The sequence below is a fragment of the Charadrius vociferus genome, unplaced genomic scaffold, assembly GCF_000708025.1.
Source record: "Charadrius vociferus isolate BGI_N301 unplaced genomic scaffold, ASM70802v2 scaffold2821, whole genome shotgun sequence".
NCBI classification, from domain to species: domain Eukaryota; kingdom Metazoa; phylum Chordata; class Aves; order Charadriiformes; family Charadriidae; genus Charadrius; species Charadrius vociferus.
The window spans coordinates 11746-13078 of record NW_009646988.1 but is presented as its reverse complement, the minus strand read 5'-3'; positions in this window follow the sequence as shown (position 1 = coordinate 13078).

Sequence of the window (1333 nt, the reverse complement as noted above, 5' to 3'; positions counted from 1 at the left end):
GGGGACGGGACAGGGGCGGCACGGGGATGGGTGCGTGGGGACAGGGGTGTCCCCATGCCCAGGCGTGGGGGGACATGGTGACATGCAGGGATGGGGACATCCATGGGACACGTGGGGACAGGGATGAGGCCATGTCTGGACACGTGGGGACAGGGATGTCACCGTGCCGGGATAAATGGGGACAGGGATGTCACCGTGCCAAAGGGACCATGCAGGGACGCACAGGGACAAGGACAGGACCACAGAGGGGGACATGGACCCATGGTGTCCCTACGGTCCCCGAGTACATCCCCGGGTGTGGGGAGGGAGCGGGAGGATGACACCCACCCCAGGGTGTGCCTGGCGTGTCCTGGCGTGTCCTGGCGTGTCCCATCTGCCAGCCCCGGCGTGAATCACCGGGTGCCTGACGTCAAGGCCTCGGGGGAAGGAAGGAACCCCCCCCCCCGGGCAGCAGGACCGGGGCGGGCAGCGGGACCCCCCCCAACACAGCCCCCCCGCATGGCACCCGCCTGGGGCAGGGAACCCCAGACTGGGCAGGGACCCCCTAAACTGGGAAAGGACCCCTCCAGACTGGGCAAAGATCCTCCAAACTGGACAGGGACCTCCCAAACTGGGCATAGACCCTCCCACAAACTGGGAAAGGAACCCCCAGACTGGACAGATAACCCCCCAAACTGCGCATAGAACCCCTCCCAGATGTGTAATATGCCCCCAAACTGGGAAAGGACCCCCTTAAACTGGGCAGGGACACCCCCCCTCCCCCTTGACTGGGAGAGGACGCCCCAAACTGGGAAAGGATCCCCCCCAAACTGGGGACGGTGCCCCCCCGCCGTCCCTCGATGCTGGCTCCCACCGGCGGGACTGGAGGCGTCGGGGGCGTGGCTTGGGAGGGCGTGGTCATTTTATAGGCATGGCTCAGGGCCCGCCCACCTTTACAGCTGATTGACAGGCGGGTGGGCCAATGGGGAGACATCCCCGCAGGCTGCGTGTCCTCAAGGATCTCTGACCCGTGGGTTCCATGGCCCCATGGATCTCCAACCCAGGGACACCATGGCCCCCTGAAGCTCCCTGACCCCCATGCTCCGTGTCCCTGAAGTTCTCCCATCCCCATCTCCCCAAGGATCCCTGACCCAGGGGGTCCATGTCCTCATGAAGCCTGGTGCCCACACCTCAGGGACCTCTCACCCATGAGCTTCACCCCTCCAAACCCTCCCTGTGGCACAGGCTCCAGCATCTCCACAGCCTTGGCGCTCCCTGTCCCCCCTCGTCCCCAGGGAGCCCCATGAGCCTTGGCCCACATCCCCAAGGACCTCACAGTCCAGGGAAGCTCCTC